Raw genomic sequence first — 26,039 nt, forward strand, 5'->3', positions numbered from 1 at the left:
TTTAGTGTAATTTGGGGCTCAAGTCTGAAACCAGTAAGAAGAGGGAAAATTTCAAATAAAAAAAGATGGTTTAACTTTATAGATATGCTGGTGCACTTAGCATCTATGCATTTATTTTGGGTAACGAGAAAGGTAGAAGAAAGTAAAAATATAAATGATAGTTGTGTGGTATCTATAAAATATAAACAATGTATTTGAAGAAAAAGCAGGGAAAAGAAAAGAAAACGGAACAGGTTGGAAGAAAAGAATGACAAAAAAGTTACTGAGGTCAATGGGAAAATAATATAATGGTATAATATGATTTTTACAATGTTTTGTGGTGTACCCATGGAAGTAATTAAAAGAAGATGAAAAAAGACAATAAAAGACAGAAGAAAAAAGTTTCACAATTTGTATTGAACAGTGGATTTGTGGAGAATTTTATTAGACTAGTTACTGGTACAAGGGAATATGAAACATAAGGTGATAGAGGCAAGAAAAGTATTTTGACTGTAGTTAAGAAGGAATAACAAAACATTATTTTTATGAATTGCAAAAAAAATTGGGGAAAAAGTTTAAATGTGAACATACATGGGAAGGGTTTAAATGTATAAATATGAATATGATAATATATAGGAAGTATGATAAACTAAAGAAGTGTGATATTGATAAATCGGATAATGTACTGTTTGTGACAATATAGGTACTGTGGAGGAAAGATATAAGAATTTGTTATATAACATGAACATGGAAGAAGATGACATAGCTGAAATTTGAAGACGGTTGTGGAATAAAGGGAAGGTGATAGAAGGTAAATATAAAAGAAAAAATAATGAAATAAATAAATCTGTTTAAGTAAGTTCTTTTGTGTTGATAACTTGTCTTTTTGTGTTGATAACTTGTAAATAATTTTAAGTATAAATATGAAAACATGGCAAAAGATTTTGAAAAATGAATGGACAAAGGAAGTATGTGGAATTATAAGGGAGAATGAAAATAAAAGGTTTGTCGTGTGTGATGTAGCAAAAGCATTCCACTCGGCAAGTCATGAAGCAATGTATAATATTTTAGGAGATTATGGTATAGGAGGAAGATAATAAAAGTATTAAAGGTGTTATGAGATATATTGGGTGAAGATTATGGTAAATGGTAGGTTAGGAAAGAAAATACAAAATAAAAAAGGTGCCCAGTGATAATGGGTTTATTTATATTAGTAAGGAATGCAATAGTTCAAACATGTATTGGTGAAATGACAGAAGCTGGAAGTAAAATGGAAAAATTATGTAATAATACTTCTGTTACTTTCAGATACATATGATTTAGTTATTGAAACAAAAGGATAGTATGTCTTAGGGAATCTGTAAAGAGGATGAGAAGGGATTACATCAAGCTGGATTAAGGTTAAAAACATAAAAAAATAAAAGCTGTGGTAAAATTAAGAAGACAAACGAAACATATTTTGCTAGAAATGAGATAAACATATTAAGATTCAGGTTTGGTGAAATTCTGGATGAAGTAAAGAAGTTGGTTATTTGCTGGAAAACCTTCTATTTGTCCTTTAATAAGAAGGTGATACCAGGAAAGTTTAAATATTTCTGGAATATATGTACATATGGGTCTACTTCATATGATTGACAGTTCATCTGATTGACATTCATTTCACCGAGACCAAAACACCTAAAGACCAAAACACCTAAAACCCATTTGGTCGAAACTCATAACATTGACACATGAAATTAAAAGCATTATGCCCTTTTCCCCACTGTAGCGTGATCCTGGAGTTAGTATATATAGTTAGGGGGATGTGGGGGCAAAGCCCCCCACATACTTCATCCATTTCAAAGATACACATAGATACTTATAACTGATATGACTAACTCTTTGCAGACAACAATAGTTATCTAAACTATGTTTAGCTGTGCCCCCCACACCCACCCTAACTATATATTCAAACTCCATAATTGCGCTACAGTGGGAGAAAGGGCACAATGCTATTAATTCCATGTGTCAATGTTATGAGTTTCGATCAAATGAGTTTTAGGTGTTTTGGTCTTTAGGTGTTTTGGTCTGGGTGAAATGAATGTCGATCAGATGAACTGTCAATCATATGAAGTAGACCCATATATATATATATATATATATATATATATATATATATATATATATATATATATCACTGCATCACTCATCATCCCATATATATTAATTTGTATAGATCTTTTCATTTTATTTGGGAATCAAGACTCAATCCAGTTAGACAGACAAGTGTATATAATAAAAAGTTTAAAGTTTGGTGTCCAAACACCTTTTTGGTATTAGAAATATGAAGGAGAGGGAAAATACTGCATGTGAAATATGGAGAGATGAAAATGAAAAGGGAAATTAAAATAGCAAAAAGGAGATGATGAAAAAGAATATGTTAAAGTTATGGAAAATTAAAACTGATTAAGTTAAAAAAGATAGAAGAGAATGATTTCACTTGGTAATGGAGAAATATTATCTGCTGCATCCATGGGAAGATCATAAGGATGAAATTTAAAAAGCAATAAAATAGAAATGAAATATATGAATACTTTTATGAGGCTCAGGATTTTTAGATATTATTATTGAATAAGTTGCCTGTAAAAAGTAATATAAATATAAAGCAGTGGAGAAAGGATTATGTAAAGATTGTGATGATAATGTGTTTTTATTGGAAAATTTGCTATGTTCCCACAAGACTGATGTTGTTATAGTTTGTGAAACATGGTTAAAGATTGATAACTGAAAACCAGTTTTGTCAGGATATAAATGTTTTTACTGTAACAGACATTCTAATATAAAATCAAGTGGAGGTGTGATGATAGGAATTAAAGATAGCTATGAGACCTGTGATTATTACATGTTCAGTGATAACACAAATACTATAGACTGTGTGAGTGTGACAATAAAGACAACCCTGGAACAGATAATTGTTGGAGTGTATAGACCACCTAAGTCAAGTGAAGATGGCCTAGAGGAATTCATACATTTCTTACATGAAACACTGGAGGGGAAAAATAATATTAGCTGTAGACTTAAATTTACCAGAAACAGACTGGAAAAATATTGAATCAACAATGTTAGTAAGGAAATTATTCACAGAGTATATTCAGGAACAATAATTGCTTCAGACTGTAAAAAAAAACCTGGAAAATTTCAAAATAAGTATAAGTGGGAAGGTTTTCAAAATGTAAACATGCTAATAATATTGTATGGAAAATATTTAAAAATGTGAAGTTGAAAAATGAGAAAGATATTGATAGTAACAGTATGGGTATAAAGGAAAAAAAGATGCGATTATTTTTTGTATAATAAAACAGAAATTATTAAGATGTGTTGGCTAAAAGAAAATGACGGTTATGGAGGAAAGGATGGGAAGATAAAATGGAAGATTTTAAAGTTTACGAAACTGAAGATGTAAGTATTGAAACTACCACAAATGTAAATATTGTAAATGTTGTAGAAATGTAAATAGAATGGAATGGGCGTGATGTATTATAATATATAAATAAAACATGCACTATTTTTGATAAGCATCATGAGATCTTTTACTTCCACCTGAGCTGCTACCACATTACATTGAGGAATTTTGCACACTGTAAATACTTCCGATATATTATATGTATACACACATACAGAGAAAGACAAGCCCCCGGATTCACTAATCTTCTGTGCAGGACAAACTTAGTCCTGCCTAGAAGCGCCCTTGTAGGAGCAGGACAGCAGCGTGCCATGCATATTAATGAAGGCATGCTGCCCAAGCTCCCAGACTTACACGGAGTGTGTACGAGTGCAAGGGGCATGTCTGAGAGAAGAGCACTCAGAATAAACATTTCCCTGCAATGTAGAACAACAGAAAGTGTTAAGAAATGAGCAAGATCGCTCATAGGTGTCCGCATATCCCCACCAACAGTTCCCCGTGTGTACAACAGCAAAAGAACTGAAAAAGTAAATGAAGAAACCCTTTTATTTTTTTTTTAAATCCGATTAAAGCTAACCGTAGGTGCATGGGTGTGCCCATCGCTTAGCTATGGTTAAAGCAGATTAAAAGGCTGAAGAGGATAACAAGGAAGTTATATGCAAATGAAGCAGCACAGCAATAGTGTAGTGAGCAGAGCATCCGCCTAACGAGCAAGCATTCCCAGTTTGAGTCCCACTGCAGCGCAGTCTATTTTACATGGCAAAGCACATTATAACCAATTGTTTTGTTGCAAAACCCACTAAATAACACATATCTATGAAATGGAGTACTGCAGGAAATGCACATGTGAAGTATCAGTGTAATAATGAATAAGGCACTATTAAGCAGGTCTAAGCACAACTAAGCAGTAGTAAGCATATGTAAGCACATGTAAGCACTAGTAAGCGTGTTTATGTGCGTTTGCGTGGGGGTAAGCACTGCCTATACAGATTAAGCAATGTGGAAACAAACAAATCCACATCTTAGGAAAATCAAACTGAACATGTGAAATTAATCTATGTACAGTGTGATGTTGTATAACCTGCTACATAACATAAATATGTGAACTGGAGTACTGCAGTAAGGGCAGATGTGAGGCATTATTGTAATAAAGTGTTGAAGTCCCCAGGACCCTATACAGTGTACATACACATGAATCACAGATACCAGACACAGATATAAGATGTAACAAATAATAAATCAATGTCAAAAGGAAAATATAATGCTAATTAGATATTAAGCAATGCTAAGCATTGCACAGGTCAGCTTATGTGGTGTAAGCAATGTGTAGTCTGGCTAACTCAATCTGCCCAGTGGTATGCCACTTTAAGCAATGCCAATATTAGGTAAGCAGTTGTGCCCATAGCTTAGCCTTTTCAAAACCGACCAATCACAGGAAAGTGCGGGAAATCGGGTGTATTTAAACCCCACAAATGCCAATAATTCCCATAACTGGTTGCAGCTCCCTACTGTAGGCAGAATGGCTGAAGTTGGGGAAGGCACTCGATTTAGAGTGCAGTGCTGGGGCACCCAGGAGTCCAGATTCATGGTATGGCTCCTGGTAAAACACCATGAGGAGAGACTATTGCAGGGCCAGTACCAGGGCTCTCAGTATAAAGTGGAGGCCTGGGACAGTCTCGCCTGTGACCTCACCAGTGCCACTGGTATCCCCCAGACTGGTGAGTAGGTCAGGCATCACCATGCTGACCTGAAGCAGTGGAGGGGTGATCTCTTGGACCAGTGGATCTAAGAAGCAAGGCAGATGGCTGATGCCCCAGCGCTGAGTAAGTACCCATTTTACTACGCAGATAATGATTGCCTAGTTTGTGTATACTACGGACAGGTAATGGCTAAATATCACTGTATTTCTCTGACAGCTGCAGATGAGTGGGCTGCGAGCCAGCAAGCCCATGCTGCTAGGCTGCAAAGGCTGCGTCGCGAGGCAGGTTAGTAATATTCCTGCATGTACTGTCATAACAAATACATATAACAGTTCTGCAAAGTGTTGTACCAGTATAAAAATGTATTGTGTATGGGATGTATTGAATAAACCAGACAATATGGCAGGAAGACTGTCATATAGGTTGTGTGGAAATAAAGGTGTAATATCTTGTGAATAAAAGTATAACCCCAGGAGTGCTTGTGTACATCCTACTTTTATATGTTGTTGTAGTGTTGCATTCTATAAATAGTACTGTTGTATTATGCAGTGTTACCCACACTGTTGAATGCAGTTAAAATGTGTAGGAAGTTCGGTATAACAATGTTGGAAGTCCCAAGAGGTCAGTCATATAGAACAACTGAGGGAGACTTAGACAGAAACCATTGGAATTCTGTACACCAGTTCCCTGATAGCACAGTGCACTGTGATGTTAACTGTAATAATTTTACCACACACAGCAGGGGTTTGAATCCTGGGAGTAGTAGTAAGTTGTATGCATAATCATACCCCACAACTGTACAGAGTTTGTGAGAATGTTCAGATAGAAAGCTGTATGCATAATTAGACCCAGCAACTGTACAGACTTTGCTAGTACGCTGTAAGAATAATCATAACCATCAACTGTACAGATTGTGGCAGAATGTTCAGGTAGTAAGCTGTATGCATAGTCATACCCCTCAACTGTTTTGATCTGTCCAGCATGTCCAGATAAATGGCCCAAATCTGCTGCCCGGTAACCTGTTCCCCTGACAAATCAGTGTGATGATCCAAGAAATGTAGGCAGCTTATACTGACATATAATGGATAGTCAGACCTGAACATAAAAAGAGAATGTATATGGAAACAAATCTGCCATTGCAGCATCACACCCAAAGTGTATGACAGCTATTCCAAAATATGTCACATTAACATCTGCATCCTGTCAAGCCTTGACCAGAGTGTGTGCAATAACAGATTGTTAGGTATGTGTACAACATCAGCATGGAATCTGGGAGTATGTGTAGTATTTGTCAGGTAGTGTTAACAAATATTTCTCCACAGCTATAACAGGTAAGAGGTGTAGACTGTAGGTACAACACAGTCCACTCATATACTTGTCCACAAGCATGGAATCTAGGAGTATGTGTAGAATCTGTCAGGTAGTGTTAACAAAGATTTTCCCCACAGCTACAACAGGTAAGAGGTGTAGACTGTAGGTACAACACAGTTCACTTATATACTTGTCTACAAGTATGGAATCTGGGAGTATGTGTAGAACTTGTCAGGTAGTGTTAAAAATGATTTCCTCAACAGCTATAACAGGTAAGAGGTGTAGACTATATGTAAGACACAGTCCATGTATATACTAATCTACAAACATACCATTGTACAAAGTAAGAACATCGGGTAATATAATAATACATGTAAGGGACAGATCACTGCAGTGACTAAGAAAGTTGTGAAACTACAGGGATATATTAGTTGTTAATTGAACTCTCTCTCTCACCCCCACCTCTTCTTCTTCTTCTTTTGGCTGCTCCCGTTAGGGGTCACCACAGCAAATCAACTGTTTCCATTTCTTCCTGTCCTCTGCATCTTACTCTGTCACACCAACCACCTGCATGTCCTCTCTCACCACATCCATAAACCTTATCTTAGGCCTTCCTCTTTTCCTGTTACCTGGCAGCTTCATCCTTAGCATCTTTTTCCCAATATACTCTGCATTCCTCTTCAGCACATGTCCAAACCAATGTAATCTTGCTTCTCTGGCTTTGTCTCCAAACCTTCCAACCTGGGCTGACCCTCTAATATACTTATTCCTAATCCTGTCCATCCTCATCACACCCAGTGCAAATCTTAACATCTTCAGCTCTGCCACATCAAGCTCTGACTCCTGCCTTTTTGTCAGTGCCACTGTCTCCAACCCATATAACAAAGCTGGTCCCACTACCCTCTTGTAGACCTTCCCTTTCACTCTTACTGGTACTCGTCTGCCACAAATCACTCCTGACACTCTTCTCAACCCACTCCATCCTGCCTGTACTCTCTTCTTCACCTCTCTTCCACACTCACCATTACTCTGAACTGTTGATCCCAAGTACTTAAACTCATTCACCTTCACCACCTCTACTCCCTGCATCCTCACCATTCCTCTATCCTCCCTCTCATTCACACACATATATTCTGTCTTAGTCCTGCTGACCTTCATTCCTCTTCTCTCTAGAGCATATCTCCACCTCTCCAGGGTCTCCTCCACCTGTTCCCTGCTCTCACTACAGATCACAATGTCATCTGCAAACATTATAGTCCACGGGGACTCCTGTCTGATCTCGTCTGTCAACCTGTCCATCACCATTGCAAATAAGAAAGGGCTCAGAGCTGATCCTTGATGTAATCCCACCTCCACCTTAAACACATCTGTCACTCCCACCGCAGACCTCACCGCTGTCACACTACCCTCGTACATATCCTGTACCACTCTTACATACTTCTCTGACACTCCCGACTTCCTCATACAATACCACAACTCCTCTATAATAACCTAATTACGCACCTGAATGGGTACGTGTACAGTCCAATGTCCTATTGGTTTATAAATATTCACATTTGGTTCTATGCATGTGCCATGTTAAAATACTGCCATATCTGTGTCCTGTTACCATCAATGAAACCTGCATGCTGTTGTAATGGCCACTGTTGTCCCATATATGCATGTGTTCTGCTCACTCTGCAGCTGTTGTAAATATGTTGTCTTGGGTTAATGGGAATACCTATGCATGCCGTTATAACTAATCCTGAATGCTGTTGACTATTACTAACCAATATCTTTCTTAAAATTGCAACACCATAGCTCACATGGGAAGGCCGGTCCCAGTAGACCCACCTGTCCCACCTCAGCTGACCATGGCACTGGGCACCAGCATGTCTGGGGCCCAGCCTGGGACCACCTCCTCCACTGGCCCTGCATCACCTTCGGGTAGAAGCGCCGCAGGGGATGGGGCTCAGCCCCCCCTGGGAGCAGGGGTGAAGAGGTACCTGTCACCTGCTGTCAGGTCCTGGCCATGGTGCATAGGGAGCTCGACAAGGAGATTCAATACCAGCTACGCCAGCTTGAGGGCTGCATGGCACAATTAGATGGTGAGCCTGCCCCTCCTACCAAGCCCCCAGCACAGCCACCTTTGGGGCCGTGAAGGTGCACTGCTGGCTGCACATGGGTGGGACTTTGGTTCCACTGTTTTCATTTGGGGGCTCATGGGCTTGCAACTTCTAAACATCCCTCCCTGTCCAAGGTGTTTAACCCCCACATGTGTCATATACTGCCGCTGTACGTGTCTTGTTTGTCTTGTCTGTTAACCTACCCAACCTACTCCCCATATGTATATATATCTATATATATATATATATATATATATATATATATATATATATATATACCTACTACCCCTCCCCAACATCCCACTCTCATATGAAAAAAAATAAAATGGGCAATCTGTTCCTACAAAAAAATCTCGCCCCATACACAGCTGTCCATTTTGCACATGTCCACTAGACACATGTAATCTGGTCTAACTGGCATCACAACAAATTATTGTTGTCCTCACCCCCACCCAGGGGTTTGAGTGTCCAAATCTACCTCCAAAGGCAGTGCATATGCACAGCTGTTGCTATAGAAGAAATGGGCAGCTATGGACCTTCCCTACTCCCTTCCTGCACATCCCTGTCTAGTTTCCCTACTGTCTTTCCCTCTTTGTGCCCCTTTTTTCACCACTTTCCTATTAACCCCTTTTTCTTTTTGTTTAAAGAAATTAGCACAGGGGTAAGCAGGAGTAAGCACTTTTAAGCAGCAGTAAGTAGGTTTAAGTCTGTTTGTGTGGGACTAAGCACTGCCTACACAGGTTAAGCAATTTAGAAGCTTACTGTGTATAAGAAACTGTAACCGGAAATTAGCAGTGCTTACCTCCATGCAAACCTGCACAAACCTGCTTACAACTGCTTTAAAGCGCCTTAATTACTCTGTATCCAACAGCTCGTGTTCTGCCCAGCAACAAAATCAACAGCTCCTACAAGGTTCAAACTCAGAACCCTATAGACAAAGTGATTTATCACTAAGCCATACCAGATATACATAAAGTTGATGTTCTCAGAAACATATCATTCATCCCAGTCATGCAACAGTACAGAGAATGTATACCAACATCTAGATATATGTGTGTGTGTAGATATATTAATATCTAAACAGATAAAACATATCTATATATGTAGATATGTATATATATTTTAGAAATATATACATATACACAAATATATATGAACATATATACATGCAAATGCCTACATCGACACACATATGTGTCTACACCTATATGTCGACATATACACAGTATGCAGATATATATCTATGTAGGTATATACAGACATAGTTATATATATGTAAGCAGATATATATATATCTATAGGTACATATGGCCATACATCTGTAGTTAGCAATGGTAGATTAACAAAAACAAATATGTCCACATGCGCCATTAATGGGGTTGAGACACCCCACACACTATACGTCTTGTACGAATAGACATACCCCCCCACAGCCAAGTACTCCATAGTTACTGTCAGTCACCAATATGCAGTGTACTACACACATATTGGCTGTTGTCTCAGCATGTGTGTGTGTGTGTGTGTGTGTGTGTGTGTGTGTGACATGGGTTAAGAGTGTGCTCTGGGTAATACTGGGGTTACTAACTGTGATTGCCAGGCCATGATGTCACATGTATGGGTATGGATGTGCACCCCAGCCTCTCGGCTATTTCACATCTGTTATCTCTGTACAGTGGACATTGTGATATAGGGCCACCACATTTGCAAAACCCACCCCACATTGGGCCCAGGTGACGCACCCACTTCCACAAAGGATACAAGTTACAAACACAAACACACCTGTTATGTCTGGGAGTTGAACCCCTACCTACCTAGTTTAGGTACACTACAGCACTAGACAGTTACAGTACGCACCACAGGGATGACTGGAGTACTCCTTCCCCAAAGGTGATTTTCACTTTGGATGACAACAGCAGGACTGCCAAAGTAGGCTATTGAACATGTACTGAGTGTGACTAGCCTAAAATGTATTGCCTCCCACACAGACATTGGAACACACACAAAACATCCACGGGTATAGAACCCCTAACAGAAGTCTATATCACACTACAGCATGGAGCTGTTATAGGACACACCCCAGGGATTTCTGAAGACCTCCTTCCCTAAAAGTATATTTCACACTGGATGACATCAGTTGGACTGCCAAAGTAGGCTATTGGATATGTACTGAGTGTGACTAGCCTAAAATGCATTGCTCCCTACACAGACATTGGCACACACACAAAGCATCCACAACTAACATGTGTGGGTATAGAACCCCTAACAGAGATCTATATCACACTACAGCAGTATGCAGTTACATGACATGCTACAGAGATTACTGGGTTGCAATTTCCCAGAGGTGTATTTCTAGGTGGATGACATCAGCAGCCTTGCCAAAGATGGGAATTTGAAGTGTGACTACCCTAAAAGGTATTGCTATCTACACAGACAGACACACCCACAGTTGCCATGTCTGGGAAGTGAACTCCTATCTAACTATTTTATCAAACAACAGCAGTATGCAGTTATGGGATGCTCCACATAGATTACTAGGATACAACCTTTTCAGGGATGTATTTCTAGGTGGATGACATCCGCAGCCTTACCAAAGTAGAGCATTGCAATTGTAGGCAGTGTGACCACCCTAAAAAGCATTGCTCTCCATTCTGGCAGAAGCACTCACCTACACACACAGTTGTCAAGGCTGGGGTTAGAACTCCAACCTGATTAGTTTATCATACTACAGCAGTATGCAGCGATGGGACACACCACAGAGATTACTGGGATACAGTTCTCTCAAAGGTGTATTTCACAGTAGATGAACTCAGCAGGCTTGTCATGGTGGGGCTATGGGGAGGGCAGTGTGTGTGCATGAGCCATAACCCATTCATCTAAGGGTTGACATGCCACATGCAGGCACAACCTGGGTCATATTCCACAGGTAGGTGTATACAGCTGCTAGATGACTACTTCCTTGAACAGTCATGTTGCACAGCTGGCACGTGGGCCACATACTCTGTAATGCAGACAGATACTGGTGGCTAGTAGCTGCAGTATGTGACATCAGACACTCGTGTGGTTGTGGCCTTTTGGCTGTGTGCTGTGTGGGAGAGCCCTGGATGGCTCCTTATCACAGTCACCCTCTTCCACACATCTATGTATGTCTACCTTTGGCTTATTATAGTGTGTTGTCCTTACATATATGCCTGTATTCCTATACACTGTGTGTTCAAAGCATGTGTGGTGCATATTGAGAAGTGTCTGCACTAACATCTGTGGCTGCCAGATATGTCTGGTCCACTGGTGTTTGCAGACATGGCCTTCATGTGTTTGTGTGTGAGCATGCCCAGTATGACCTTTCAGTATGTTGTTGACTGACATTGCCTTCATTACTCTGTGTGTGGGCATGCCCAGTATAGCCATCTGTACTGAATGTGTGGATCGGGTTCAGGTAGTTTGTACTGCAGTGCTGACCTTTGTGTTGTACACCTACAGGTAGCATGCTCTCTCTGCAGGGTATCCGTCGATCATTTGGCATGGACTGTTGCTACATTTCTGCATAGGATGGGGAGGCACACCTGACTATTTCTACATTTCTACGCACACCTGACTATTTCTACATTTCTACACAGGATTGGAGGGGCACACCTGACTGTTATTATATTTCTGCATAGGATGTGGGGACACACCTGACTATTTCTACATTTCTACGCAGGATTAGGGGGCACACCTGACTGTTACTACCTTTCTGCATAGGATGGGGGGCACACCTGGCTGTTACTATATTTTTCCGTAGGATGGGGGGGCACACCTGACTATTTCTACATTTCTACACAGGATTGGAGGGCACACCTGACTGTTACTACATTTCTGCTTAGGATGGGGGGGCACACCTGACTACTTCTAAATTTCTACACAGGATTGGGGGATACACCTGACTGTTACTATATTTCTACGTCGGATGGGGGGCACACCTGACACTTGTACACATTTGCTGGGGCTGTACTAGTATGTCGGGTACTCCATTTCAGTCTGTAGTCTTACCTATCATGCTGGCTAGAGGCATAGCAGTGTACTACAGATCTTAGCTTTTAATTACCTACATATTAGTGTCTGACTTCCTAGCCTTCAGAACTGACATCCCACTGCCTGACCTGCTGTAGTCTGTCTGTGTAGGCCTGGGGGGGAGGTTACCCATAGGCCTCATTCAGAGGCCATAGCACAGACTTTGTTTGTGTTTATCTGCACCTGTACTGCTGTCTGTGACTGTTACTGGGTATGTGACCCCGCCCCCGAATGGCATGTGTGAGTCAATTACCTTATGGGTGTTCCAGTATTGAGCATGGTGCTGCAGGGCTGCCTATGTCTGATGCACATAGTACACTCCCTACACATGGTAAGGCACAGGTAGTGTAATGTTTGGCATTCCTTTTACTGTATGTGAGAGTCAGAGAGAGGTGTTATTCCCTGGGTCCCTCCTATGTCAGTGTATGTGCTATGCGTTGCCTCTTTGCCAAGGCCAGGGCATGCTTCCTTCTGCCTACTGGGGCAGGCTCATGGTTTTCCTCCTCTGAGTCACTCTGTGCCTGTGCAGGCCTTGGCAATGGTGAGGGTCTGTGTGGCCCTGCCCCGTGCTGTTCCTGCTGCAGCTGTTTCCGCAGGATCATATTGTGTAGCATGGCACATACAAGGACAATTTGGGTTCATGTAGCTGGTGAGTACTGCAAGGCTTCACCGGATGTGTCCAGGCACCGTAACCATGACTTGAGCATCCCAGACACATGCTCTACTATAATTCTGGTCTGTGCATGTGCCTTAATATGGGGTTCTTGTTCGGGTGTGTGTGCATTTCTGATGGGTGTCATCAGCCACAGTTCCAGTGCATATCTAGCATCCCCCACTAGGTGATTATGTGAGATGTCCCCATTGGCAAATATCTGGTACAGCTGCGTCAGATGCCAGATGTGGGAATCGGGATAGCTTCCAGGGCAGCCAGCGCACACGTTCATTATTATGCTCTGGGCATCGTACACAACTTGTCGGTTGATGGAGGGGAAGCCCTTGCGGTTGATGTAGACCCTACCTCGCTCATTGGGTGTCCTTTGATGCATATATGCGTGCAGTCTACTACACCCACTACCTCAGAGTATTCTGCTATTTGGTGGAAGAGATGCATATTGCTTGCCAATGCCTCACAGGTGTTGGGGAAATATACATGCTCACCGATATGTGCTGACATGGCATCCAGGAACTGGCGGAGTACTCTGGATGCTGAGGCCTGTGAAATCCCCATCATATCCTCACTTGACCTTTGTAAGGTACATGTAGCTAGTATTCTTAGGCCTACACATACCTTGGTATCCAGTGAGATGGTTTCCCCTCTGTTAGTCCTGTATGTCAGGCATGGCCGGCACAGCTCAACAATTTTCTGTAGGAGGTCCCTGTCCACCCTATAGCACTCCACTATCTCCAGCTCATGTAGTCCCTGGTAGGTTACCCTGGGTCTGTACACTCTTCTCAGTCTCCTCACTGTGAGTTGGTCGACAGCATTCCCATCCTCACCACCCTCAGCCTCTTCCACAAGTTGTATGATAGCCATTGTAGCCTCTATCATTTTGCTGTTGCAAGTGTTAAAAGTTCCTCACTTGTTTACACTGGTGGTGTAGAGTGTGGGAAAAACCAGAGGGGAAGGTGTTTGCTTAGTTTATAGTAGTGTTCTGGGCTGGGCTGGTCTGCTGTCTGTGTAATTGGCTGATTCTGATACATTTCACCTGCCAGGTAAGCTAGTTATCTTTGATTACCTTCCTATTGCTGTTTTCCCTTCCCATTACCTTCCTGTTTAAGCCTGTGTGCACGCCGCACAAACAGAGTGCTCACATGTGCACACTGCTGCTATTTCCTGGTTTACTCTTTTTATTTTCTTCCTGTAAAGCCCGGTGCGTGGCATGCACACCCGCTTAGGCTTTGTAAAGAGTGCTAAGCAGGTTTAGAGAGCAAACCCAAACCACAGGGCTCCAGTCAGCTTACAGTATGCCTGCACACCCCCCATGATGTCACCTAACTCCTAGGTTTGCACCAGGCTATTCCTGCTCTTACACTGTTGGGATCTGACTCACATGCTGGGGAAAACTGTGATTCACTATCCTTCCCCTCATTTGCATAGCATTGCCTGCTAATGCATAGTTACACATGTCACACTGAGCCTCCCCCCTTAGCAACCACTACTCACTGGCCAGGTTGTCTTCTGCCTGCCATTGACTTACATGGCAGAATACTGATTTTAGTTAGAATGCTTCTTTTAGGTTTATTTTATTATTTTCTCCCGATCCCGTTTGGGCACCACTGCCCTACACTTAAACAGCTGAGATCGGCTAAAAAAATAAAAGTTTATTTTTTTTTTTTTGTTTGCAATGCCAATGGCCTTATACTTGGCCATTGGCATGCTTACTACATGATATGCAGCCTTTATTTGGAGCTGTCATAGCTCCATTTTGGATACTGCAGAAATGTACTCGGTTACTATCCGAGTACATTTCTGCAGATAGCACTAGTCTTGCACAGACTGTTGCAAGCTTCCTGGATTGCAAAATCACCTCATTTGCATGGATTTCACCTGCAAATGGGGAAATTTGCATACCAGGGCTTAGTCTGTGCAAGATTAGTGCAGGAGTGCTCGTGAATGCCCCTGCAGGCTGTTCCTGGATCACACGGCAGACATATTGCCTGCTTGAGCTCCTGCACTGATCTTGCATTCCATGCAAGCATTTGAGAATCTGGGGGAAGATGTGCAGAAAGAGGAAAGCAGAGATCAATAACTCAGTAGAGATATGAAAAAGCAAGGCTTTCACTATCCTAACTCCAAACTCGCAGCTTTTTGAGGCATTTTGTGTAAATTTCCATGGAGCTTAAGTGAGCTCACATGGAAAGAAGATCTGTATCAAAGCAACATGTTATTTTGTTGATTTCCTCATTTCAGAGTTTGAGAGAGGAAAACAAGTGCATATTGTCTGTTTTGACATATGGAAGGCTTTTATCAGTGACATTTTAATAAAGTAAGTTAAAAATGAAGGCTGTAGGGATAACAACTAAACTCTGGCATGGATAGGGGATTTGCTGTCGAACAGAATTTGGGAATAAATATAAATTAATAGTATGGGCATTAACAATGCATGGAAGGAAGCCTACCACAGGGTTTGGTGTTAGGTTCTCATTTAGTCTGGGTCATCACTGTGAACATGTAGTAATGAAGTATTAATAGCCACATGTGCTGATGACATAAAGCTAACCTGCCTCTTGTGACATAAGCTGATTGCCACACTGCAAAGCTTCTTACATGTTATAAACAGACAAAGAGAAATGAGATGTCAATGAATACAGTTATGGTAAGTCCAAGTAAAGTACTAACAGATCTAGTACACACTTTATCAAAAAGTTATGGAAACAGTAAATGATTCAGAAATCACGGAAGATGTGAAATCTGCCTTTTGGAAACACATTAGCAAAGCATGTATAGAGGAATGATGCTTTCTGTGTATGTAATCAGATTTTATACTTTCAGAGATGCAGAAGTGTTTGTGCTCTTCCTGTTTAATAATAATTGTTGGCACAAAACTAGAGTATGAAGTATCACTATGTTTGTACTACAAACTTACTTAAATGCATTAAACAAATACAACAATGGTATAACAAAATCAAAAGGACACAAATACTAGCATTGGAGAAAAGATTCAAAGCCATCTATGGTTACAGTTCAACACAAGAGATTGTCCGTTATGCAAAAATAGAATACAATCTCTCTCAGACTAGCAAACTGACAAACAAAAAATCGCATAGACCAAGACAGGCTGTCATTCGGGAAGGAAAGTAGTTAATTGAGAATACTGTAGCAAGTGTACAGAATAAGTTACCACGAGTTGTCAAGAAGGGGGAATACCTTGATCGTCTTCAAGAATAAACTGGATTGGTATGTAATAGGAAATATTGTTTCTAAGAAGGGAAATGGCAGGCATAATGCCTTCAACAAGCCATTATCTTCATTGTACTTGTATGTATGTATTTATTTATGTATTGAAGGCATTAGATAACACTAAAAAGTCTGTCTAAAAGAGTGTTTTGCCACGTCCAGACAGATTTGTTGTCATATCTTTAAGGGTATAAATTGAGATGACACCATGTGCTACTAACAAGAATATAGTCACATCTCTTAAATGCAAAATTTTGAGTCATCTGTTGCCTATGCTTTCAGTTTACTAACATACTGTTTGGAAAACAAAATAGTGAACAATGACAATGCCTCTGTAAATGCATAACAACAGAAATATAAATAATGCAGTGAACATCACACTGGAGGGCATAAGGCTCACAATGTAAACAAACAGAGGAACTTTAAAAGGTAATACATTGATATACTGAGAGTCGTGTTATATATGTAATGTGCAGTATGTAAAATGCAGTAACTTTCGGTATCCCATGAATTACTCAGTATTATGGCAGATATATATGGATATCAAAGCAGGCAGCAAAATAAATGCATTGATTTACATGGAGGCAATGTGACAATATTGCCTTGAAACAAGATAGTGCATTTTGTTTAGAAATTAGTAGCTCATGTTGATACAAAGGCTTAGCTGGCTCACCTAGTATCTTGGAGCCAATCCTCTCTTCTGGTTGATAGAAAAGTGACATCCCAATGCCAGAAAGAGAACAGAAAAGTACAAAATGATGGGAGCAAATGGCTGTAGCTAAAGAAATTATACTTTTAAGCTGGGACACAGGATCTGAATTGTCTAGATAGGAAGGCCTTACTAAGTTTAATGCCATTGGATGTGAAAAAAGCAACTAGAAAAATTAAAATCAAAATCTAAGCCAACTCTAACTGAAGTACAGAATATTGCAAAAGATGGGGATCTGTAGAAAAGGGAAGGAGCAAAATACTTAGAAATAAATCGAAACTATGTGAACAATACATGCAGAATAATATTCAGGTAGAGGAGGAGGAGTGAGGTTTAAGGGAAGGAAGGAATTCAGCAATTATGCAATATTGGAGTGAATGACAATTGTTGAAAAGAAAGCAAAACACTTATGTAATGCATAATGCATGTACACAAAAATGTTAATATGATTTGTTTTCTTTTATATTAAGGTACGTGTGCCTGTGTCTTAAGTGATAATTTAAGAAATGTGTTACAAAAAGAGGACTGGAAGGTATGACACATGAGGAGAGGCCATGAGAGCAAGACATGTTTTCAGTGGATTAGAGCAGAGATGGGGAAGTGTTATAAAGTATGCATTTGTGATAAGGAGAAAACTGGAGGTAATCATACTAGAAGGGAAGAACCGAATGGGAAAAAGTGGTCATGAGCACTGAAACAATGAGGCAAAATTTCATTTAGATATCAGAAGATATTTTAATGTTATGGGTGGTAGGCAGATGCAATCATTTGCATGCATAGATGTTGGAGGCCATGACAGTCAAGGCCTCTAAAAAGACTGGAAGGCTTGAAGCATAAGGTGAGAGAAGAAGAACTAAACGTTTTCTCTGACCAGGGATCATATCTTCAGCTTTCTCAGATTACTGCAAAGCCTTGCTCCCATCCCCCATGTAATACTATCTTCCTGACCTTGTTGTCATTAGATATATGCTGTCTTCTGTATCTATTTGAGTTGAAAGACTTGATGGAACTGAACATGGAAGTAACCCTTGTGGGTTACTATTTCTGATACTCTTTACCTCTGTCAAATTTTCTGCCCATCTGCCATCTTCACTGGAATTTAATCACTTCTGCACTTGTCTATAAAATAGTCTATCCATTCTTATCCACCTCCCAGTTTCATCTCTGCAAATAGTTTGTTTGGTAGAAATGTATCAAAGGCTTTGCTGAAGATAAAAAAAAAATACCTCTGCAGTTTCCTCTAGCTACATCCTTAATAACACAGCCACAAAACTGCATCTGATCAAATGGTAAAACCTCCCTGCTGGGACTCCATACTGGAATACACTGAGCAGCCCAGTTTGTTCTAGGACCCTTGTAAACTTTAGCTCAGACTCATTCACATGATAAGTTGAACTGCCTGCTAAGTATGAAAAATACGGACCTGCAGGCAGTGGTCTTACAGAGTAGCTTAGTAGCTCAGTGATGCAGAACCACATTGTTCCATGCCTTATAAGCAGCAGTGTGAAGGAAGCTTTTAAATGCTTCTCAATTTAACTGAATTAAGTATATTTCTAAATAAAGAATTGACCATCACTTACTCAAGCTAAGATAGCCCACTCTACAGACTTAATTTCTCATATCATTAGTGGCATTAATAAGTTAACTTCAAGACTTTCTCTAGTTTAACCACTGAAGACTAGCTTACTGGCAAGAAACTCTGCCTTTACAGATGAACACAACTTTTGTTTGCCTCCAGTCCACTGGAATTATATATTTCATAAGGAACCTGTTTAATAACTCTGAAATGTTTTTAACTAAACAGCAGCCGCCCTTTTTAGAATGTGATCTCATTGCCTTATCTCCTTCCTTTCCTCATTGTCCATCCTTATAAATGTCCATCTCCTACCCACTCCTGTCCTGTGCCAATATCTGTCTTCTCCTTTCTTGGTGTATACTAATGTGAAATATTCATTTACCGCTTTAACATCCTCCTTGCTTTTGGTCTTCTCTACCAGTTAACCATTTTCCACCTACCCTTCTTCTTTTTCCTTCCATATCAGTAGAAGAATGTTTATTTGGGCCATCCTGTGAAGGTTCAGAGCTCCTGAAACATTGGTAGAATTGCTGAAGACTATACACAAGGAACCAAAGACACAAGTACGCTCAATGGTTAGACTCAGAAAGGGGTTCACATTGGGAAGGGGTGTTCATCAAGGTTCAGTTCTGAGCTCACTGCTGCTCATACTGGTGATGGACTGCATTAGCAGGCAAGATGGTGGGGACAGCTCAACAACACTGCTACTTGTAAGATGATGTGGAATTACAAGCCAAGTCTGAATAGAAACTTCAGGAAATGATAAGTTATAGATTCTAGATTCCTAGATTAGTATTAGGCTAACTGTCCTTGTGAACCGTTTTAAGCCTAGTCAATCCCTTGTGAGATTCAAACCCTGCACCTTGTGTTTGTAAGGCAAACACCTTAACCATTAGGCAACCCTCCTAACCCCTGAAATATAAAACTCAATGTGCAAAGGATGAAACTAAATGTAGACAAGACAGTTGTCATGGCAGCAAGTGGAGGAAATCAGAAGATGAAAATGTACATAGAAGGGAAAATACTAGAACTGGTTAGCAGTGTCAAGTGTTTGGACTGGGAGGGTGAGAAAAAGTGGAGACTGTATGAAGAGGCCAGTGGTAGAAACAGAGGGGCTGCAGGTATCTGGCACAGAGTGTCAGTGGTAGTATGTGACAGAAGAATGCCAAAAGAAGCTGAAAATAAGTAACACAAAACGGTGCAACCAATACTACTGTATGGTACAGAAACCTAGGCAATGATGGAAGAGCAGTTGAGGAAGCTCAAGGTGATGGAAATGAATTGCTTGAGATGGATGACTGCATGCACATTGATGGACAATAAGGAAATGTTGAGATCAGAGCGGAAGATAAAGTAGCTCCAATTGCAGAGAAAATCAAACAGAACAGATTATAATGGTTTGGGCATATGTGCATGAAAGAAGAAGACAATTTGAGGAAGAAAATTTAGGAAAGACAGGTAGGAGGTAAGAGGAAATGAAGGATAACCAGCAAAGAAATGGATGGATTAAATGAGAGAAGATTTATAGAAGAGTGGCACTAAATTGAGAAAAGTGATTTCATGTTATATAATTTCAGACCCTAACCACAGGATTCTTTTCACCATAGCAAATGTGAACTGTGCAGTTTCCTTAGTTTTCCACTGTGTCTTCTTTGTCCTTTCTGTCAGTTTCTTAGATGCCCCATTTCTTTCTTTCTTTCTTTCTTTCTTTCTTTCTTTCTTTCTTTCTTTCTTTCTTTCTTTCTTTCTTTCCTTATCTTCCTGTCTTCCCATTTTAATGCTTCTAGTGACTGATTTCTTCCTAAGGTCTGATTGTGTTTGTCCTGAAATATATTTTTATTTTTCTATTATTACTTCCTTTCTGCTTTTCCTCTGTTCATAGATATTACAGGTGTTTATATATGTATAGCTATCTATTTAGATCTAGATATAGAAATAGCTAAAGATAGGAAATGTTCTGAAGTGTTCACACTCTGAAAAATGCAGGTCACACAAGAAGCAAAAAAACTCCAAATATCAGCATTACACCATTCAAGCAATTTTCTGTGGGATTCTTTCTGCCCCCCCCCCACATCTTTGCTGCTTATATATACTAGCTACAGATAATTGTACCTTTGAGTAGGAGAATAGGAGGAATCCCCCGAGATACTGCAGTTTTGACATTAATGTATACTGCCCTCATTTCTACATGTAGGTCTGCTATTTTGAGAATCATAAGCACACACACACACACACACACACACACACACACACACACACACACACACACACACACACACACACACAGACACACACACACACGCACACACACACACACACACACACACACACACACACACACACACACACACACACACACACACACACACACACCTTTTCCTGCACATGAAGTTCTAGTACAGAATGCAATGTAGTACATCGTGTTAATGCATGTACTGAATGCTTTCCTTTTGAGGCGGTCTGTTATAATCTTAATCTATTCACTCACCTGATGGACATCCTACTGACCCTAAGAAATAAGATGAGGAAATGTTTCTTGATTACTTTTGTCCATTCAGAGAGTGAATTCACTTCACTTAACAGTGAATTTATAGATAATCTATGACTGCCGTGGTAAGTGTTAAAGAAAAAAAAATCAGACATCAAAATGACGTATATTTATTTTCAGACAACATATTATGCCTCCCGTGTGCTCTATTGTCGAACACTGTTTGGTGATCACTGGAGATTAAACAAGTCCCCTACAGAGACAAAGACATTTTTTTTCTCTCTTTTAAATTTTATACTTTCCACTCTTTTGCAGTTGCTTCAGGAAAGCTATGAAGCAACACAAAGTTGTCATTCATATGAAAGGTTTTCCATTGCACTGGGTCTTAAAAGAAATAAAGGAAAAAAATGCTGACACTATTCACATGTAGTTGTGCAATACAAATAAGCATCTTACTAAGATGAATTTTTTGCTCATTGTTCTGCCTTTGGTCACCAAGTTCCTGTTTCATTTGTATTTATGGGCATGGTCAGAGCTTCCTATTTTGTAATTTAATGCTGGAAAAAAGAAACACATTTTAGAATATATAAACATTGTTAAATTTGGTTGCTGAACTGTTTATGAAAAAAATACTTTCATACAAGATTGCAGTCAATGTTACCTTATTCTGAGCATTTTACATTTTAGTAGATTTTGGTGAAAAAGTGACTGTGGACTCATTATACAGTAAAGTATGTTTATAATATATCTGACCTAATTATAGAAAATATTGTTAGATCACATTGCTATTTCGTCTTTATGCAATGTACCCAAAAATATAGATAAGCTGATTCTTGCTGTAGCATTTTCTTCTGACAGTGATGGTGATGAATATAGTACTGTAATTATGGTGACCCCTAAAAGTGAAAATTTACTTCACTGACTGTACCCAATTAACTTATTTCTTCCCTTTTAAGGATTACTTTTTATATGCTGAGCCACAGTAGTCACATGTTTATATATGATGTCACTTAACCTGTTATTTTGCGAAAGGTCACATGACTGCTGAATGTATAAGGAAAGGATTAAACCTAAAATGGTAGGCCTGCTTGCTTTATAGTGAATGAGATTTGACACAGTGATTGCTTCATGAAAGGACCATGGCAGAAGGCCTGTCATATCCAAACAGTGAAATATAATATGCTGCAAATGTGGATAAATGTTGTCATTGTTACCATTTTCACTACTACACAAAAAGAAGAAAATGAATGCCCACATACATGATATGCAGCATTTAGCAATTAAGTTTGTCCTTCCTCACCTGTGCTATACAGTTCTTTAAGAAATGGGCAAGACTTAAACAGAATACCCTGTTAGGTATTAATGAATGAGGAGTGCTCAGTACTGATTACATGGCTTTGTGGCACCATATTAAGCCATCGTGAAGCATAGACTGCCAAAAGAAATCCATATGACTCCCATCTTGTTTACACCCACTAAACACAGCAGTTTAGCAAGAGTACAAAAACATGTATAAATAAAAATAAAAATAAAATAAATGATTTGAGTAACAAAATTAATGAGGGAAAAGTAAAACAACTTTTTGTAACTGCTTTTGCAGTTACCTTTGTTGCTCAGGTCTTATATATTTTTTTCATTTTATATGCTTAGTGTTTTTGTGATCACTAAACTGCCGCATTTAGCGAGCATGTGAAAAAATAAGGCAGAAGAAATGAAATTACATGGTTGTGTGCTTATGTCAGTAAGAGACTGGGAGAGTACGCATGTATATGTTTCAACTTCTTTTCTGAAAGCCAACAATAATGGAGTACAATGAAACAAAAATGAGGACCATTTTTACAGATTACCCTAATTCATTTAAGAAGTTGATACAGCAAGAGGTTTTGCATTAACATTTTTTGAACAATAGGAAGTATAAAACTGTCATTTTTGGGTTTACTGACAGAGATTTACCAAAGAAATCAAACATTTTTCGAGGGCCAGAGCAAAAATATGATACAAAATCCATAACAGCTGAGAAATATGTGTGTATGTGTGTATGGGGGGGTGCTGCAATTTTTTGAACTGTACATATTTTTATTCAGCACAATTAAAACATTGAGAAATACATAACCAAGAAAGTGGTTCTAATTTCTGGACTTGTGTGTGCGTGCATGCGTGCGTGCGTGTGCGTGCGCGCGTGTGTGTGTGTGTGTGTGTGTGTGTGTGTGTGTGATTACACCACATCTGTGTGTGTGTGTGTGTGTGTGTGTGTGTGTGTGTGTGTGTGTGTGTGTGTGTGTGTGTGTGTGTGTGTGTGAGATTACACCACATCTGTGCATATGTGTAGACATTATCAAAACTTACAAAATATATATTTTGGATCTCTAACAACAATTGCATAGCCTATAGCAACTTTCAAAAGTTAGGCAGGGGACTTATTTTACATCAATAATATTTTAAAAAGCATGTATTACTTATAAAATTTATTTATTTATTTATTTATTTTATTTAACATTTGTTTACTATGAAAGTTTGACTTGGAAAGAAGCCAATTTTCAGCAGAGGCCCTGAGAGAAACGCTCAAGATGCATGTCTTTGTAATGTGAGAGGAAACGAGAGTACCTGGAGAAAACCCACATGAATGCAGAGAGGACATGCAGGCTCCACACAGAAGGCACACCAGTCGAGAGTAAAACCAGAAAACCTCTTGCTGTGAGGCAACAATGCTACCGCTACACAACTGCACCATCCAAAAGAAATACAAAACAATTTAACAGCTAGAACATTTTCTTACTGCAATAATGTCTTACATTATAGGCATTATAGGGCAATAATGGACCTTCCAAGGGTTTAGATGCCCTCTACCTCTGGCTCTCAGCCTCTTAACACCCCTATGTGGTCTGTGCCATGTCAGGAATTATTGCTTGTATAAATATCATAAGTAAATGTATAGTAATTCTGAGCTGAGGGATGGAGGGCACGGAACAGCATAGTGTCAGTGCGACATTTGCAGAATAAATTGACGGCCACTGATAGAAGAAAAGAGAGATAACACATTTAGCCATGTTCTGTGTCATGAAAGGAAATACTGCCAGCTCAGCTGTCTGGAATTTTGTAAATAATTATATGTCATTTGTGAATATCAACATGATTTATATACTTGTGCTACAAATGTATTAGATCTGTATGTTATGTTTATATCAAACTGCTGGTACAGAAGTGTGTGCTGAAATGAGTTTGTAAAGTACTGAGCTTAAAACTGTAACCACAGTGTATACTACTGGATTAGAACCCAAATGTACCTGCACTATTGTAACTGTTTAGATGTATATATTTTAACAATGGAAACTGGAACACCAGAGGTTAACTTCAGAAAAATAGCTGAAATTAAATTACTTTATGGCTACATAATAAAAGGATGCTATCTTTCAGTTTCACTGCAGTAGCAGGCACAATGTGTAGAACTAGGGGTTCATTGTATTGTCTCGGAAGTGTTTTTATTGTTTCGTGACTTCCAGGATCTGCCTTAGATCTAAAAAAAAGCCTTGTTTATGTATTTTCACAGGTAGATGATAAATGCTACCAGCTGCATCAGTAGGAGTTTTACCTGGGATAGAGTCAGATGGCAAGAAGTGATGTCATCCTGCAAGCTATCCCAGCAGTAATATTTGAGATATTAATTTAAGAACTCTCTGAGAGAGACTGTGTATTCTGTATTTTTATTTGACCTGACATCAGCTGGAAGACCCACTCACCACATCTGCTTTGCTTGCTCTGTAAGTAAGTTAACTAGGATGTAGTAATTTTCTAGATATAGTCAGGAATATAGCAAAGCTTAATTTAGATGTTTTTTTTTATTTATTTGAGATTATCCTACAATGTTGTTTTAAATATTTCCTGTGATTTTGAACTCTGATATTACTGAAATTATATACTAAGTATTTTTTTATTCTTTTATTATTTATTACTAAATATATTTAAACATTTTACCATGGCTGACAGCCTTGTTCTTGGTCAAGCTACCATTTGTATTAACAGTAACCTTACAGAGTAAGATTGGACACCATTCGTTAAGGGACTTAAAGTAGCTGATAAGGAGCTGGCTGTTGGCAGTGAAAGCTACATTATATTCTGGGCAGAAGGGGGCATAGCAAGTAAACCCGTGCCAGCCTTTCCCAGGTGTGTGTGTGTGTCTGTGTATAAATCAAACCTCAATGTGAGTGTGTGTGTGTGTGTGTGTGTGTGTGTGTGTGTGTGTGTGTGTGTGTGTGTGTGTGTGTGTGTGTGTGTGTGTGTGTGTGTGTGAGCTACTTGGGCAGGGACATGAAGCATTGGTTGGACAGAGAGGATGCTGAAGGTCTTGGCATAGCCACATAGCTGAGATCTCAAGTCTATAGCTGTGCCAGTGGGGAGTCTTAGGTTCATAGGTTCATAGCTCATAGGTGTGTACTAGGCTAATGGCCCTGGAGCCTTTACAAGCCTAGCCTATTGAGGATCTGGAGAAAGAGGGAGAAACCAGCCCTGGACTGACTGTGTTTTCTGTGTGCTCTTAAGGGAAATTGCTCTTGATGCAGGGAGTTGCATATGGAAATACTGTGGGTGTACCTGTCATCCTCCCAGTGCACATCCCCCACTGGTGCCAGTGGTGAGGATTGAGGCTCCTTGTTTACTTGGCCTTTGGTGGGGTGTCACATTCTGCATTAATGTCATCAAAATGAATAGTCTCATTAGGGTTCCAAAAAGAGGCAGAATTAATGCATACACTTCATAATAAGAATCATAATAGTAAGTTAAGTATTCAC

The sequence above is a fragment of the Protopterus annectens genome, chromosome 1.part0 (assembly GCF_019279795.1).
Source record: "Protopterus annectens isolate FY-2018-M chromosome 1.part0, PAN1.0, whole genome shotgun sequence".
Classification (NCBI taxonomy): Eukaryota; Metazoa; Chordata; order Ceratodontiformes; family Protopteridae; genus Protopterus; species Protopterus annectens.